This window comes from Typopeltis vanoorti, chromosome 5 (assembly GCF_054136105.1).
Source record: "Typopeltis vanoorti isolate ZY-2024b chromosome 5, IOZ_Tvanoo_1.0, whole genome shotgun sequence".
NCBI lineage: Eukaryota > Metazoa > Arthropoda > Arachnida > Uropygi > Thelyphonidae > Typopeltis > Typopeltis vanoorti.
The window spans coordinates 61390101-61409145 of NC_143553.1; the positions used below are offsets into that span (position 1 = coordinate 61390101).

Here is a 19045-nt window from a genome sequence, read left to right on the forward strand (position 1 = left end):
AGACTGATTAGAATGAAAGATCATACAAAAATATATAAATGCTGAGAAGTCGTACAGCTGGTTACCCTTGTATGTTTGTTATCACTTAATCTCACTAATCAGAATCAAGACATTTTGTTTATTATTGTGGCAATAGTAGCTGCATTCAGTTTTGAATTTTATAAATGGTAACAATGCACTTTAATATGAACATTTTGACTATTATTAGTTCAATATATCTAAAAAGGAAAAAAATGCAATAGCTGCTCTTCAAAGAATTCCAGTATTTTGGATGTATTTGAGAGTGTATGGTGTGTGAGGAGGTGGAGGTGAGATATTTAGTAGGATGTTGCTATAGATCAGCAAACACAGAGAGTGACTGGCAGAAAATGTTTAGGTGAATTAGTTTGGCAACTTTTAAGCAAGGGATCATTATGGAAGATTTTACTATAGCAATACAAGTTAAGCAGAGGAATGGCTCATTATGGGATCATTATGGGAGATTTTACTATAGTAATACAAGTTAAGCAGAGGAATGGCATACAGTTGTAAGGAATGAAATGTTTGAAATGTCTGAGTTGTCTCTACTACCTTTGCAACATGCTCCTTAAATTTCAATCCATCATAACTCCAAGACCTCATGCTCCCTCCACTTCCTTCACTATAATTCCACATATAGAATATGCATTGTTCCATTTGCAGATCCCAAAATTCAAGATCGTACACATATCAACATAAGACTAATATCTCCATTCACTTTCCCATTTTTCCTACTGAACAGCTACCATGTCAGCACTGTGTTTTATAACCTTCCCGAGCTTTATGTCATTCACACATGAATATCTCCTTGAATTCCGGTGACAATATCATTGATATAAAGGTTGAAAAGTAATGCTCCTAGCATGGAGTCCTGTGGTACCCACTTGCAACTTTCCTTTTCCCCGATATTGCTCCTCCATTGGAAAGCCAATTGCCAATCCACTCCAGCAACTTAATATCCAAACCCATGCATTGCAGCTTGAATATCAGTTTATCATGTGGCAACCTGTTAAGTGATTTTGCAAAATTTAATTACGTTTTTAGATTTTGCAATCTAAATTTTAAAATTTAGATTTATATTTTTTAAAATTTTGCAACCTCTCATAGCTTAATTTCTGCGCACACTGGCATTCTTCACTCTCTCCTTTCCCATACTGTTTCTTGTTTTGCTCTCCCATTTTCATTTCTTTTACTCATCTCTCTCTCTCTCTCTCTCTCTCTCTCTTTCCACTTACTCATGCACTTTTACAACATCATCTCATTCCATCTCTTTCTCTTTTGTCTTTTTCTCTTGATTTCTTATCACTTTCATTCTCTCCTTTGCATTCACATTCACTTGCTTCTCTCTCTCTTTCTCCCACCTAGTCCTGTTCTTGTATCATTAACTAAACTAATCTCAAGCATTCTAATCTCTCTATTCATTATCCTCAACTCTGTTCCTTTCTGACTACTCCATTTCTCTTTCTCCAGTCATTGCAGTTCAAGCAGTGTGGGACCAGGAACAAATGACAGGCCATTCTGGTTGGTGATTGAGTGGTGATCCTTCTTCCTTCTCTTTGCAAGAATCATACTCTTGTATTATGTTTCAAGAATATGAATGTGGATAACTCAGGAAAGAAGAGAACTAGGAATTGATACTTTACTGTCACTGCTACCCCTGATTCCATGAGATGAGGTTGAGGGTCAAACATCCAGTAGTTTGAAGAATGGTAGCTTATTTATAACTGAAATTAACATAGCACATTGGTGCAAACTTTCAGGCAATACAAATACACTACACTCGTATCTGTTTATGTTGCCTGTACAATTAACTGAGGTTTCTGTATTTCATTTATTGTACCTTTGGTAGGCTGTGATTCTTCTAACATCACTGAACTCTGTACATATGGAAGTAGTTGCTCAGTAGGACTAGCGTACATGCTTGAATAAGAAACAGAAACCTGAGTTAGTGGATTGTTAAATGCTAAAATGTTAAACTCTGACTTTCTTTCATTTGCAGTTGACTGTACCTCCTCGTTAGTATCCTTTTGCATCTCCAACATGTCTAGTTCCTTAGCTCTTCGTGGCATGTTTTTCTTCATGCCTTTACAGTTGCGAAGAACTCTTCCTCACGGTCTTACTCTTTTCCTTCTAGTTAAATGTGGCAATTCTGCACCATGTTGTGTATGTTGTACCACAATAAGAGACAAAGGCCTGGGTACTCAGGTGATGACTCCTCATGCAGATTTTAAGTTACAGGTATTTAAGTTACAATGTATGGTTAGTGAATTGGATTGGAAATTGGATGTCTGATATATATCAGAGAGTGGTCTATCAGAGAATGGTATTTACAGAAAAAGAAGTTCATATGTAGGATTCAACAGGGCTTACTGGGACCAATATTGTTTAATCTTTATGTAAATGAATTGTCATTGGATTGCAGGAAGATGTTCATTTATTTGTAGTGATTTGAAGCCTGGAAGGGTTATTGGTAATAATGCTGATGGTATGGCTCTTCAGGAAGATTTGAATCAGCTGGACAGGTAGGCGAATAAATCAGTAGATCAGTTTCTTCTAAAGAAAAAACTGACCTACCCATTAATGTAGAGGTGTTGTGTGTTCTATTGGTAGAACTATACTTTAGGAAGTGGAGGAGGCAAGAGATCTTGGGGGTGATGGTTGATAAAAGTTTGAAGTTTAAGGAGTATATTACAAACGTGGTGGAGGTAACCCAGAGGATTGTTGTAGTTCTGAGAAGGATGTTGATTACCAGAGATATGATTGGTAATTCCATTGTATAAAGTCCTGATAAGACCAGATATGGATTGGTGTGCTCAAATCATAGTCACTGAAATTTGAAGAGGATGAAGCAACCTTGGAGAGGTTCAGCAGTAGATAACAGAAATGATACGAGGATTGTGCAGTGTTGGTTATGATCGACACAGAGAGTTTGCAAGCTGCAGAGTTTGGTGGATAGTAGACAAGGACATGATATAACTGAAACTGTGGCATCCTGTCAAATACCTTTGTAAAAGAAAAAAAGAAAAGGCAGAATATACCTTTTTCTCATCAACCACTCTTATCACTTTATTACAAAAGGCAATCAGATTACTAAAACAAGAATGCCCCTTTACTTTTAACATTTAAACCAAATCATTTGTGAGTATATTATTATTATAGCAACTACCATGGAGTTGTTAGATTCGTCATTGGAGCTCCACCCAACTGACAACTTATCTATCAAATTGAATCTTAAACTCATTTATGCTTTCATTATTCATAGCATGATATATACTGATAAATTGCTCCTTAAATAATTCAACTACATCCTTTGCCATGGTCATTCTTCTACCATAACTATCCATCAGTGTCATCTTTCTATAATTATTGTTCCATTTGTTTTCCATACAGTATAATAATTGCCTTGACTATCTTTGGCTTGGCAGGCCAGTGACCTCTCTCATTGCACTTTTCCTTTCTTTACCTTTCTAGCTTTCATTTTATATTCTTCGTGCATTTGATCGCTATCAACTGTATTATATGGCATCCTTCTTCATAACATCATCTTTTCCCACACTGATTGCCTGATTTTGCTGTTCATCTGTTTCCTTCCTATATACCAAGAGTTAATTTCAGATGCTTCCAAGTCACTTTCCATACTCAGTCAACCTCTTTTCTCCTACAGCTCATCAGTCTATACTGATGCTGGCTGACTACAGAGTTCTTCTAATTACCCACCTTATACTTCCCTTACATTCTTTCCTGACAGTCACGAAGCAAGACTTGATTTCGAGTCTAGTCGGTGACTAGAGGAAATTTTTCTAAGCCTTTTTTTCGACCGGTTCCCGAGTCAATCAATCTCTGGCATGGGCAAGCGGGTTTTTTCTCCTAGAAACTTGGGTTTTTCATCTCATAAACTCAAGAAAATCGACCGTAGAACCCACTATTTTTCAGACATTAAATATATTGTGTTAGGTTTAGGGACCACGAGATGGCAGCACTTGTTGAGCCCCATTCTCTTCACTGCATGCCACTGAATTAGTGATAGCCTTGGGCCAGCTATCTCTGATTGGGTACCAGTGGAGATTGAACTGCCCACTCAGTCTCCAAAAGTTAGATAGGGCTAAAAGGCCTCGCCTACTCCCTATACGGAAATAAAAAGGCTTTAGCGGATTTTTTATTTTATTTTTTAAATATAATAATAATAGTAATAATCCTTACCTGTTTGATCAGCTTCCTGACTAATACCTCATGATCATTCTCATCAAATGGCAGCAGTGTTGGTATCTAATTTATAACCACATCCACATCTTGTGATCTTATTTGCTACTGGTGCAAGTATATGGCATTATATGGATTCTGACTTAACTCAGGCTAACCTTCATATTCTTTTATTGTAGCTGTCTCTTCCTGAATTATGATTTTAATGGACTCAGTACTTTGTGGAGTAGTCAAACACCAATGGGAGAGGCTAGATTACTGAGCATATGCTTGATGCTCAGTAACTTCTCTTCTGCATAATAGAAGCAATACCTTCTCTCATATGTTTATTCTTGTGCCCATTCAATTTCTGCTATAGATATTGCAATCTGCTATCCTTCCACTCTTTTATGCAGGAAGTTAAAGAAAATATATGTGGATGAAACAAACGGTGGAAATTGTGGGGAAAGAATGCAAGGATGCAGAAGCAAAAGTAATGGAAAAAATTACAGAAAACGGAAATGAAACGAAAGCTAGAGAAACTGGGGGAATGAAAGAGTGCAAAGATTTAGAAATGAAATTTAGTGATAAGAGAGCAAAAGAAAGTTTGATTGAGGAAAAGACATTGTTGAGGTATTCAGTGATTAATTTATAAGGGTGTTTCTTCCTGATCAGGGTGGAATCATGAGAAACTTAAGTGTAGAGGACATAGTAGAGGGTGACTTAATTGTGAGTGAGCAGGAGGTATTTGAGGAAATAAATAAACTTGATGTCAATAATGTGATAGAATTTGATGACATATCGCCATGCATCTTAAGGTAATGTTCTAGGGAATTGGCAGCAGCGTTGCCATGCTTGTTTAATAAAAGTCTTGCAAAAGAACAGGTTCCAAGGGAGTGAAAGGAGGTTAAAATCGTTCCACTACATAATGGTGGTGATAAGGCTGTAGTTTCAAATTATAGGCTGGTCTGTTTATCTGGAGTTGTAAAGGTACTGGAGAGATTGCAGAAATGGGTTGATTGCAGCAGTATTTTCTGTAGTTATCAGCATCGGTTAAGGGGAGATCATGTTTCCCTAACTTATGTACTATAACAAAGTGACAAATACCTTGGACAGGGGAAGATGCATATACAGTGGTGTACTTAGATTTTGAATGATAGAATGCCACACGACAAGCTCTTAAATAAATAGAAACAGATGGGATTGGATAACAGACTTCTGAGTTGGATCAGTGACTGACTGTCAGATAAAATATCAGAAAGTTGTACATGGGGGACGCGCTATTCCCAAAGAGAAATGGCACTAGTGGTGTGCCATAGGCAGGGCTGGCCATCTCGGGGGTGCGATGGGTGCAATGCACCCGGGCCCCACGATCGAGTGGGCACAGTCGGTACACATTTGTGGAAACGTATTTTTTATTTTATTTTATTTTTCTTATTTTTTTCCCGGGGCCCTAAAATCCTGCCGATTTCATCGACGGGATTTTAGGGCCCCCGGTAATAATAATATCTCTGTTATATTAGCGTTTTGTGTTCAGTAAACGTTATGTTAACCTGTTATATTTCAAATGTGTTTTTTTTTTGTTTTCCTGTGCCAAAATCATTTGCAGGTAAGAGGTTTTACAATACGTTTATTTCGAATTCTTTAATTTTTACCTTTGAAAAATATTTTAGGGCCCCAAAAGATGTCTTGCATCTGGGCCCTTTTATAGAGAAGGCCATAGGGATCAGTTTTGGGGCCATTATTGTTCAATTTGTATTTTAATGATACTGGAATGGATTTAACTAGTGATATGCAGCTGTCTGCAGTTGATGCAAAACTGGGGAGAGCAAAGCAGAGTCAAGCTGATATTATTGCCTTACAAGAGGACTTGAATAGATGTTATAGAAGTATACACTTGGTGGGGAAACTTTAAGGGATGTTGAGATGAGAGATCTACGAGTGATGGCGGACAGGAACCTGAAATTCAGGGGCCAAATTGCACAAGTTGCAAAGACATCACATCAGATAATGGCAGTAATGCAGAGGACCCTGACATGAAGAAATAGAGAGGTTACGATGCCATTGTATGAGGGTGGTCTGAAAAGTTCTCGGCCTAACAATGAAAAAAACAAATTTGTAATTTCAAAATCATTTTTAGTTTTCAACATAATCTCCCTTAAGACTAATACATTTATTCCAGCAATGCTCCAGCGCCATTATCCCATCCCTATGGTGGTTCTCAGTAAGATCTGCAAAATACCCCTCTACAGCTGGGATCACCTCTTGATTTGAAGAAAAATGCTGACCAACGAGGAAGAGTTTTAGTTTTGGGAAGAGATAGAAGTCAGAGGAAGCCAAATCTTGGGAATAGTATGGATGTTCCAACAATTCATAGTTAATTTTCCCATTGCCAAAACACCTTTATGGGCAGGTGCATTGTCCTGATAAGAGATGATTTTTTTTCCTTCTGCATACCAGGTCTCTTTTCTCATGAATTTTTTCATCTAGTCTGGTTAAAAGATTGGAATAATATTCCCCAGTTACTCTTTTACCCTTTTCGAGATAATTATTAAGCAAAATGCCTTTAGCATTCCAAAACACCGATGCCATGACCTTTCCTGCTGATGGAACCGACTTTGTCTTCTTTAGTGCTGAACAACCGGCTTCTGTCCACTGTTTTGACTGTTGTTTGGATTCTGATGTGTAATGGTGAATCCAAGTCTCATCCATAGTAATAAATCGACGCACAAAATCAGTTTTATTCTTGTTGAAATGCTCCAAGCACTGGTAAGAGAATTTCATGGGAGTGCATTTTTGATCTGCTGTGAGCAAGCATGGCACCCATCTTGTGCAAAGCTTTTCCTTTTGCAATTCTTCATGCAAAATATATAAGACCTTGATCAGGCCTTATATGGATTATTGTGCACACATTTGGTCACTGGGTTTTAATGGTGATGAATATATGTTGGAAATCCAGAGAAGAGTCACAAAGGTGGTCAGTAGTCATGGAATGTGGAGTATGAGGACAGATTGAGAGAATGTAAGTTGCAGAGCCTCATGAATAGGAGGAAGAGGGTGGTGGTGTTGGGATATGATTGAGACATAAGCTAGTCAGGGTCATCATGGAAGGTCATCGTGGAAGGGATTTTTCATAGAATGGGGAGCATGGAGAATGGTTAGTAAGTGGGATGCATTGCCTAAGTGTGTTGTGAATGTAGACACATTGAATCAATTTAAAGCATGGTTGGATGAGCATTGTGTGCAGTAGTGTGTACTTCCCATGATGAGTCTCAGACTCCATGGAAGTCAGATGTTAATAATAATAATGAAAGGTAAATATGCTTTCCAGTATATCCTCACAGGAACTATGTTCTCTTTAAGTTGCTAAGCTGGAGAATTAACCAACCCGATTGGAGCACCTTTCCACAACTTGCAAAATTTAATCCTGAAACATCTGCAAAACATATATCAGTGAATCAAGGGTGTATGTAACAGACTATATTGTTTCCATTTCTGCTCTCTCTCAAAAAAAAAACCAAGATAGTATGGGTATATTTAACTCCAGCTGGAGCTTCTAAGCAAGGGCCGATTCACAGTGGTGGTGTCAAGCATAAGCACACATCCATACCCACTTACTGTATCATTTATACTAATGCATTTCATTTAATAACTTAATTCATATTTATTTTACATTTGATGTTTTTGTTTCTCGTCATCCTTGTTTAGAGACATATGAGAGCTTTAATTTGCGTAAGTAGGTCAAAGATGTTGAGATGTACTGGTGAATTAATATTGATCAAAATAGTTAATCTGGCAAGGTCTGAAACCAAGGATGCTGGAAAATTGGTGGTGTCTGTATTATCATATTATATCATCTTGTAAATATTTTGTAGGGGTACATATCAGGAATTTGATGACAATGATGATGAATGCTTTTCACCATATGTTCATTGACTAAATTTAGCACACGTGAACCACAGTAGTAGGTTTTTTTTATTACGTAAATATTTTGTCCTAGGTATCTTAGGACATCATCAGTACAGTAGAACAATACTAGGAATTCTTATTTTTAGAGGGACCTATGGCATAGTATAATTATTACAAACAACACGTAAGTCCACAGTAATAACTTTAATTAATAAATAAGGTAGATATTTTGTACTAAAACTAATAGTACATCTTCAGTATAATAAGTTTAGTTTAATCCTTTATCCAAGTGTGAGCAAACAAAGTTTGCACCTGAAAGTATCTTCAGGACTGGGGTAAGTTAGTGCAACACCAGGCAACTCGTTGCAAAGGTGGAGAAAGCTCTCATCACTCCTATCTCAGTATCTCCCATAATGCAAAGCATCTCCTTGCAGATATGTGTAATGCTATGCATTAAGGCAAGGGCCACTACCCATACCGGTTTCGACCTTTACTGAGGTCTCGTCAGTGGGAGCCCGGCCCAGTAGTGGAGATACAAAGGCAGAAGCAATCAGAGGTCATCCTAACCTATAGGAATTGCCAAAGGGTGTGCAACCTTATTATTAAATTACTCTTTATTCAGAAAAAGATGTTGAGAGTTTATTTTTCACTTGGTTAGACTATAATAAGTTTAGTTTAATCCTTTATCCAAGTGTGAGCAAACAAAGTTTGCGCCTGAAAGTATCTTCAGGATTGGGGTAAGGTAGCGCAACACCAGGCAACTCGTTGCAAAGGTGGAGAAAGTTCTCATCACTCCTATCTCAGTATCTCCTTTGCAACGAGTTGCCTGGTGTTGCGCTACCTTACCCCAGTCCTGAAGATACTTTCAGGCGCAAACTTTGTTTGTTCACACTTGGATAAAGGATTAAACTAAACTTATTATAGTCTAACCAAGTGAAAAATAAACTCTCTACATCTTCAGTTACAAACGGATAGGAATAGAATACAAGTAATGAACATTCAGTGGATCACCTATTAAAATACAATGTTGTTGCAAGCTAGGAAATGAAAGAAATTAATAAATAATTAACATTTAAGATAATTAGTTTTTTTAGAGCCTGTGTAGCTCAGTGGATGTGGCGTTTGCATACCATGGTGCTTGGCCACACGAAGAAAGATTTGGTTTTAAGTCTAGTCAGTGACTAGAGGAAATTTTTCTAAGCCTTTTTTCGACTTGTTCCCGAGTTAGTCGATCACTGACACGGGCAAGCGGGTTTTTCCTCCCGGAAACTCGGGTTTTTCGTCCTGTAAACTCAAGAAAATCGACTGCAGAACCCACATTATTTCAGACATTAAATATATTGTGTTAGGGTTAGGGACCACGAGATGGCGGCACATTTGAGCCGTCTCTCTTCACTGTGTACTGCTTAATTAATGATAGCCTTGGGCCATCTATCTCTGATTGGTACCAGTGGAGATTGAACTGCCCACTCAGTCTCCAAAAGTTAGATAGGGCTAAATGGCCTCGCCTACTCCCCGTATACGGGAATAAAAAAGGCGTTAGCTGATTTTTTATTTATTTTTTATTTTTTTATGATTACATAAAATAAAAGTCTCCCAGATCTTCGAGAGAGAGAGGCAATCATTTTGATTTAAATGTGGTTCCAATCCCCTACATTCCAGGAATCTCAGAACCTATAGGTAGAATTTTAGAAAAGTACCAATTGATTCCCACTTATATTCCTATCGACAAAATTTTTTCCTTATTGCCTTCTACAAAAGATAAACTGTCATCTCTGTCTTTGGCTGGCATTTGCCAAATTCCTCGTGAATGCGATGTTTCTTATTTTGGACAAACTGGCCGTTCTTTGGAAAAAAGAATTAAAGAACATCAATATTATATCGATTACAACAAACCTCAGAAGTCTGGTCTAGCACAACACAGTATTACCACTACCCATAATATCCAGTGGGATAAAGCTATTCTCCTTCATAGATGCAGGTTCAAATATGAATGCCTCTTTAAAGAAAGTTATGAAGCTTTATTACACCGACCGAATTTAAATCGAAATGATTGCTTCTCTCTCTCGAAGATCTGGGAAACTTTTATTTTATGTAATCATTAAAAAACTAATTATCTTAAATATTAATTATTTATTAATTTCTTTCATTTCCTAGCTTGCAACACCATTGTATTTTAATAGGTGATCCACTGAATGTTCGTTACTTGTATTCTATTCCTATCTGCTTGTAACACTGAAGATGTACTATTAGTTTTAGTACGAAATATCTACCTTATTTATTAATTAAAGTTATTACTGTGGACTTACGTGTTGTTTTTAATAATAATACTAGGAATGACACAAAGGATGGGGCACATACGTATAATGGAATCCAAATTGCGTGCAGTGGCGCATTGCGGCCTGAATTTAAATTAAAAAAAGTGCAGACGCAATAAACTTATTCCAACATTCGCCAAGCTAAAGGAAGTGATTAAATCACCAAGTGCCCATAAAATCTATCAAAAAGCAAGCCATTCACTACTGCTGAATCAGCTATGAGATTCCAAACATAAACTGGCAACAAATAATTTAAAAATTATAGAACTAGAAGCAGATTTGTCAAACACTCTAAATCAAGAGTTGCTACAAGTGATTATTAGTGTCTCAAAAAACTCGGGGGATCAAAGCTTTCGATAAAAGCAATATTAACCTACAGAAAAAATACCTTTACCTGTTAAATCAATCTAAGAAAAATATCAATAAATTACCGACTGAAAAATGGGTGTTAACTTATCTAATCACCCACTAATAGAAGATGAATTAAATGTTCTATTAAAACGAATAAAATGTTCTAGAAAATGAATTAAATGTTCAAGGATGTAGAAGAAAAAGTAATGGAAAAAGTCACAAAAAATGGAAATGAAATGAAAGCTAGAGAAACTGAGGGAATGAAAGAGTACAAAGATGTAGAAGCGAAATTTAGTGATAAGGGAGCAAAAGAAAGTTTGATTGAGATATTCAGTGATTAATTTATAAGGGTGGTTCTTCCTGATCAGGGTGGAATCATGAGAAACTTAAGTGTAGAGGACATTGTAGAGAGTGGCTTAATTGTGAGTGAGCAGGAGGTATTTGAGGAAATAAATAAACTTGATGTCAATAATGCGATAGAATTTGATAAATTTGTCATTCCCCCCTAAACGTCTCCCATATCTAGATTTCATATACAACATTGAAAGAAACATCAGCCACCTTCCCAGTATTGAAGCCAACAAACCTCATTTTGAAATAGCAAAAATAATTTTTGATGTCAAACCTTCAGTCTTAAACATTCCACCTTCAAAATTGAAGGCTCTTACTTCCTTAAAACATGATAAAAACATAATCATCACCGGAGCCGACAAAGGAAATACTATAGTGGTTCTTGATGCTGTTTCGTATGACCAAAAAATGAATCTATTACTCCGAGACCGAAATACTTATGCAAAACTTGACTATGATCCCACAAAAAGACAGCTGAAGAAACTGAACAAGTTACTCGATGAAACAAAGTTGTAGATGAAGAAACTTCAAAAAAACTCAAGACATGCCATGCTAGACCTCCGAGAATATATGGTTTACCCAAGCTTCACAAGAACAACGTCCCACTCAGACCTGTTGTTGATTCAATTAGCAGCCCGACTTACAAGTTATCAAAATTCTTATCCAACCTTTTCCGTCCCCACATAGGCTATTCAACCTCTTCAATAAAAAATTCCACAGAATTTCACACCAAAATAAAAGACTTTCAACTGCTGAAAACTGACATGCTAATTAGCTTCGACATCGTCTCTCTCTTCACCAGTATCCCCCATAACTGTAGATCTGTTAAATCAAAAATTTCTGTTGGATATTGTTGAACTTTTCAAATTTGTTATCACTTCTGGTTACTTCACATGGAAAGGAAAAATCTACAAGCAAGAGGAGGGAACAGCAGTGGGGTCCCCCATGTCACCCATCTTGGCAGACCTGTTTATAGAACATCTTGAAGAAAAAATTCTTGCGTTTAAACCCAAACCAAAACTCTGACTTCGATATGTCGATGATATCTTCGCAGTCTGGAGTCATTCCGAACAAGAGCTACTTCAGTTTTTAGATAAAATCAACCTTCTTCATCCATGCATCAAATTTACATTAGAAAAAGAATCTCCACAGGACATCCCCTTTCTGGATTTACACATCCAAAGAAAAGAAGATGGTTCCATCTCCACCTCTGTCTATCACAAGCCGACATTTTCAGGTCGCTACATTCACCATACTTCTGCTCATCATCCCTCTCAAAAATTTGGCATCATTAAATCATTGGTAACCAGAGCACACTGATTTTGCTCCTCCGAGGATTCTCTAAAACAAGAATTGGAAATTATCAAAAACACAGCCACTCTAAATGATACAATCTCAAAACAACTCAAAAAATCATCAGCAACTTCTCCACACATCAACATAGACAAGAACAAGCCCATAGGATTCCCATACCTTACCTTATATCAAAGGCATCTCCGAATGGCTCTTGAAAATTATGAAGAAATACAATCTTGCTGCCACCTACAAACCCATCAACCAGATCCACAACTTGTTACCTTTGCCTAAAGACAAACTTTCACCTATGCTACCACCTGGTGTATATGAGGTTCCATGCTCCTGTAAACTCTCTTATTATAGACAGACCAGATCAGTTTTTAAGCGCATTTCGGAACATCAAGACCATATCCACCTCATCAAACCACAAAAATCATGCCTCGCTCAACACGGAGTTGAAAACCCAAACCACAAGATCCACTGGGAAAAGACAAACCTCCTACACCAATCTTCATATAAATATGAATGCTTATATAAAGAAAGTGCTGAAGCCCTACTTCACAGACCAAATCTAAACTGCAATGATGTTCTTGCCATCCATAAAGTATGGGAAATTGTCATACAAAATTGTGTAAAAATAACTTAATTGTAATTTAATTAATTTAATTGAATTCAATTTAATTTAAGTTCAGGCCGCAATGCGCCACTGTACGCAATTTGGATTCCATTGTACGTACGTGCCCTATCCTTTGTGTCATTCCTAGTATTGTTCTACTGTACTGATGATGTCCTATGATACCTAGGATGAAATATTTACGTAATAAAAAAACCTACTACTGTGGTTCATGTGTGTTAAATTTAGTCACAAATTCTCCATAGGTTTCTCTATATAATCAATATGTTCATTGCCTTAACAGTATGTTGAAAATGACCCATGAAGTACATTTCACAAACATGAATTTTAATCCTTTCCATAAGAAAATAGCTAAAAATCATTAAAAAAAAGCTAAAGTTTTATGAATGTTTCATTCTTGAGGCCATTAAAACTGAGCTCTCTCTTTTTCAACTTCGATGTGCTACTTATCAGAGATAGTCTGTTTGCCTTATCTTAGCTGTAATGTAAATACAGAATGTTTACACACACACATACAAATCGGTGTGTGTGTGTTTGTGTGTGTGTAATAAGAAAAGGGAAATTTTCAGGTATTTGTTTTTTATGAAGAAAATAGGATCAAATCTTCAGATAAAAATTTAAGAATGGTTCTAGAAAAAATTCTAGAACCATCTGGAATGAGTGGAAGGAATTTTTGTCATTGTCAGTTCAAATTGGCATAAAGTTAGCATAGCAGACCTTCTTGATAGAGGATGACATAAATATTGGAATAAAATGCCAAGGTGTAGTGTTTTCATGGATGCTTAAGAGAACAGGATGGATAAGGGTATCGCTCATGATAGTAGGTAGTAGGAAAAGTGCAGACAAAGAGACTAGGAAATCAGCAGGAAGTTAGGGTTGCAGAAGGAAGCACACTTATATCTGGTATATAAGTTAGAGGCCAACAGAACAAAATATGTATTCCAGGGTGGGGGGGGGGGGGGGTAAAGAAAGATGTAGAGGAATGTGCATGGGCAACTTAGCACAAAAATTACAATACAGCTATGGCATATAAATTGGAAGGAAGAAATAGAATTTATGCAGCCACTAAGAGATAATTATCTGAAATGCTAAATTATTAAGGAGACTTGGGGGTGGGGGGGGGGATTGAGAGTGCTGGATCTAGTGACAACATCAGTGTTGTCTTAGGGCATCTTGAAACACTGCCATAGCATAAGAATTTGCAAAGGAAGGGCGTTATCAGTTCATGGGAAATGGTCAAGGGTGTTTGAAAGAGGTGGCAGGGTTTTTCATCCCGCATACAGACAAATCGGCCCTTCAGAACACACAATTTACAGACAAAAAATACTAGCTGTGGTGGTGGTGGTGGGCAGTAGATGGACTGATGTAGATGATTGGTAGTAGAGGTTTGGTGGAGACGGAGAGTTGTACAATGGGTGTCCTCCCGCGATGAGTCTTTGGACTCCTTGGAGGTATCACAAATAATAATAATAATAATATGAGAAATATGTTGTCAGTTCATTCAACTGACAACAGTTGAATGAACTGACATAGTCCTTGAAGTGGGCATAAAAATATCTCTTGTCTGATCAATTTCCCACCTGAGATGGAACCTTCGAAGAGCCGATTGGGGAAAAATATGCCATTGACCTTGACAAGTGTTTGTTTCATACCTCCTGTACCCAATAACTGCAATCGATTTGTAGGAGCTGTCATCTCTACTAAAAAACATATCCCTAGGGGACTACAGAAAGGAGTATATCCCTGGAGGGAATGAACGGAGCAAACAGCTCTATGAGAAATTTATGGAGAGCAGTGATCTGGAAATTGCAGATCTCCTCCATGACTTGGATGCAGCAAGACAACAATGCTGGATTGAAACAGTTGAGGGACTGAACCTCGGGCACTCTAGCAGGAAGGCTTGGAGTGTATTACGGAAGCTAGGAGACGCTACAACAATGACTACCAAAAAGACAGATGTCACACCAAACCAAGTTGCTAACCACATTACTAGAATCTCGAGATGCCAATGTGATAAAAACCATACCATTAAAGTTAAAAGAGAAGCCAGAGACCCGAAGGCAAAACTACAAGACGAATCAGAATATGCAAGACCCTTCGGTGATGAGGAAATCAACAACGCACTAGCTGATACAAATATGGGAAAGGCCCCGGGGTTTGATGGAGTTCACCCGGAATTTCTTATTCATGCTGGCAAAAATACCAAAAAATGGCTCACCCGTTTCTTCTCGAAAATAATGAACACCGGCGTGTTGCCAAAGAAATTTAAGAGAGCTAAGATCATAGCCCTTCCCAAACCCGGAAAATCAACTGACAACCCACAAAACTATCGTCCAATTGCACTACTAAGCTGCACATATAAATTACTGGAAAGACTACTGTACAACCGCATAAGCAACACCATCCTCGAACACGTTCCGATAGAACAGGCAGGATTTAGGCCCAATCGCAACTGTTCTGACCAGGTTGTGAAGCTGACATCATACATTGAAGCAGGCTTTCAACAAAATCTTAAAACTTCTGTAGTTTTCCTTGATTTAACTGCTGCATACGACACCGTCTGGAGAGAGGGCATGCTGTATAAACTAATGAAAGTACTACTGTGCCGAAGAACAATGCAGCTTATTAATAATATGCTCAGCAATAGATATTTCCATGTTATCCTTGGAGAAAATATCAGTAATCAAAAGAAACTCAACAACGGCCTACCACAAGGCTCAGTACTGGCCCCTATTATTTAACCTATACATAGCTGACCTGCCAGATACAGCATCTAGAAAATTCTGCTATGCGGATGACATAGCATTAGCCACCAGAAACAGAGAACTAAGACGGATGGAGGAAACTCTCACAAATGACCTTGCTGCTATGCATAACTACTTTAAAAAATGGAGACTGCAACCAAGCCAAAGTAAAACTGAAGTGTCAACATTCCATCTCATCAATAAACTGGCACATGACGAGCTGAACATCCGATTTCGAAACTCAGTTCTACACCATAACAAATATCCTAAATACCTAGGAGTTACACTTGATCGCACCTTATCATATAAGAAACATGCTGAAAACACTGCTGGAAAAATTAGAACTAGAAACAACATCATCTAGAAATTATGTGGCACTTCTTGGGGTGCAGCAGCAACCACATTAAGACCATCCGCACTCGGATTGATTTTTTCGGTGGCAGAGTACTGTGCTCCTGTTTGGCTCAACAGCTGCCATACCAAACTAACTGACCGCCAGCTTAACACCACAATGCGACTTATCACTGGAACCATAAAATCAACTCCTATTTACTGGCTCCCAATGCTGAATAACATAATACCACCAAACCTACGAAGACATGATGCTCTACTACGTGAATATGATAAAATACTCAGAAACACTGAATTGCCTATACACAGTGATATACTAGAGCTACAGCTCAATAGACTGAAATCAAAGAAAGCCCCTCTCTGTGAAGCCAAACACCTGAGAACGACCAACTACAACACCAAAGAACAATGGAAGCGAATGTGTAGCATAAATACCAATGCTCAACTCCAAACTTGGTTTGATAGGCATCATCTCAACATCCCGGGTATTGAACTGAGCCGGAAGACTTGGACATTGTTGCACAGGATTAGCACTGGACATGGAAGATGTGCAAGCTCTCTCTACAAGTGGGAAAAAATTCCCTCACCGGAATGTGATTGTGGGCACCCGAATCAATCAATCAATCAATCCACCACATTTCTACTGAGTGCAGTCTTCGTGCATACACAGGCCAAAGAAATGACTTCCTGGAGGTGACACCGCCTGTTATAGACTGGATCAGACAACTTGATATTAACTTATAAGTGTTTTGTTTGTTGAAATTATAAGTGTCTTTGTTTAATTCTAATTGTTTGTTGCTTACTTTTTATATATTTATTTTGACTTATGTACCTTTATAACTGCATTTAGATTGCCATATGCTAAATAAATAAAATAGTTGAATGAACTTCCCATGATGAGTCTGATGACTCCATGGAGGGTGTAATGATAATAATAATAATAATAATAATAATATATTACCACTATGGGCAAGTTTTTTTTTTTTTTTTTTTTTTTTTTTTTTTTTTTTTTTTTGTGACTAGTAGATTTAAATGGTATTTTTGATTCCTCACTTAAGGTACATTTTTTTTTCACTCTGCTTTACAGCAATAGCCCTCTTTCCTTTTTTCATGTATCATCAGCCTAATACTAGTATTTATTATTATTATTCAGGCCTCCATGGAGTCAAAAGACTCATCGTGGGGGGTCCTTTCTAAGAAACACAAAGTCAATCAAGACTCATTGAGAGGTGGTCCCCCTAAGAAATACAAAGTCTATTATACCACTCCTTAAACTCATTGACCGTTCTCGCTCTCAGCATCCTATCAGGCAATGCATTCCATGGTTCAACCACCCTCAATGCAAAGAAACCACTCCTCACCCTCTTGCTCACAGTTTCCTTTTGTAACTTCGGGATGGCCTCTTGTCATCACTCCTTCCCGCTGTTCAACCAAGCAAAAGAACTCCCCAGTGTCAACCCTGTAACCACCTCTCAACAGTTTAAAAGTCTCAATCGTATCACCTCTCCTTCTTCTATCCACCAAACTCTGCAGTCCACATTCCCTCAGCCGATCCTCATAACTATCATTGTACAGTCCTGAAACCATCTTTATTATCTGCCTTTGTACCCTTTCCACAGTTAATTTATCCCCTTCAAATCCTGGGGACCAAGTTTGAGAACAATAGTCCAAATGTGGTCTTATCAGGGTCTTATACAATGGAATGATAACTGTTTTATCTCTGCAGGTCAGTGTCCTTCTCATTATTGCAGCAATCCTCTGTGTTACCTTCGCCACCTTTGCAATATGTTCCCTAAATTTCAGGTTTCTATCAATCATCAACCCCAGATCTCTTGTCTTCCCTACTTCCTCCAGTATAATTCCTCCCATAGAGTATGCAGTGTCCCATCGATGTTGTCCAAAATTCAAGACCTTACATTTTGCTGCATTAAACCGAAACCCCCATTCATTTGCCTATCTATCTAGCGTATTCAAATCCTCTTGCAGGGCTGCCACATCTGCACTATTACTAATAATCCTTCCCAGCTTTGCATCATCCGCAAACAACTGAATATCCCCTTGCAATCCACTGACAATGTCATTGATATAAAGGTTAAACAATATAGGTCCCAGTACTGAGCCCTGTGGGACCCCTCTTATAACCCTCTGCTTCCTTGAAACTGCCCCACCATACACAACTCTCTGATACCCATCGGACAGCCAATCTTGAATCAAGTTGACCTATCTGACATCCAGACCCATGTGCTGCAATTTAAATATCAGCTTATCATGTGGCACCCTGTCAAATGCCTTTGCTAAGTCTAAGAAAATGGCAGTATATGCCTTTCCCTCATCTAATGCTCTTGTAACATTATCATAAAAGGCTAGCATATTGCTAAAACAAGAGCGCCCCTTCACAAATCCATGTTGACTCTCACAGATAACATTACCCTCATCTTCCCATTCTCCAAGATTTTACTAACTACTGATGACACACAAACTGTGCTATAATTAGACACTTCCAGTCTGCTACTGCCTTTATGCAATGCCACTATTTTACCTTCCTTCCTTCCATTCCATGGGGACCTTTCCAGCAGCCAGACTTTCATTGAAAAGCCAGGTCAAAGGCGCTGTCAGTTCCGTAGCACATTCTCTCAAAACTTGTGGTGAAATACCATCCAGTCCCACAGCTTTACTGACATCCAGAGTACTCAGTATTTGAAACACACTCTCCTCTAAACCTTGAACCTGCCCTATCCCTCTAGCATTAAAACTGACTTCTCCAGGATGAAATACTCCAATTGAACAATTCCACTATGTCCTCTGCATTAGTCACTCTATTCCCATTTTTATCCCACAATATCATTCTTCCACAGTTATTTCTCCTCCTACTGGCCAATTATCTAAAAAAAATT

General features: G+C 38.0%; 1 protein-coding gene across 4 annotated transcripts in view; it reads left to right on the forward strand.

Moving 5' to 3' along the window:
- LOC150106466 (G protein-coupled receptor kinase 2-like) overlaps positions 1-19045 on the forward strand; it is a 550841-nt gene that overhangs the window by 361405 nt on the left and 170391 nt on the right. The gene's annotated exons all lie outside the window — the stretch shown is intronic.